Source organism: Volvox carteri (genome assembly GCF_000143455.1).
Source record: "Volvox carteri f. nagariensis unplaced genomic scaffold VOLCAscaffold_25, whole genome shotgun sequence".
Taxonomy (NCBI): Eukaryota; Viridiplantae; Chlorophyta; class Chlorophyceae; order Chlamydomonadales; family Volvocaceae; genus Volvox; species Volvox carteri.
This window is the reverse complement of record NW_003307568.1, coordinates 8,893-9,125: the sequence shown is the minus strand read 5'-3', so window position 1 is coordinate 9,125 and position 233 is coordinate 8,893.

The following is a 233-nucleotide window of genomic DNA, read 5'->3' as shown; positions in this document are numbered from 1 at the left end:
ACTCTAGAGGATCCCCCTGAACGCGCTCGATGGCGCCCTGTCTGCATGCTTCTTGCAGACGGAGCCAATGGGGAATGTCGACCTCACTGCTGTGTCACGGGTGGCACTGGGCGTGCCAGCGGACAGCAGCACGGGTGCAGCAGGGCGTGACTACTTCGTGCGCCTCGCATCAGCATACCTGGCAGCCACAGTCATCAGCCCCACGCTGGCATACCTGACTGCGGCCAACATTC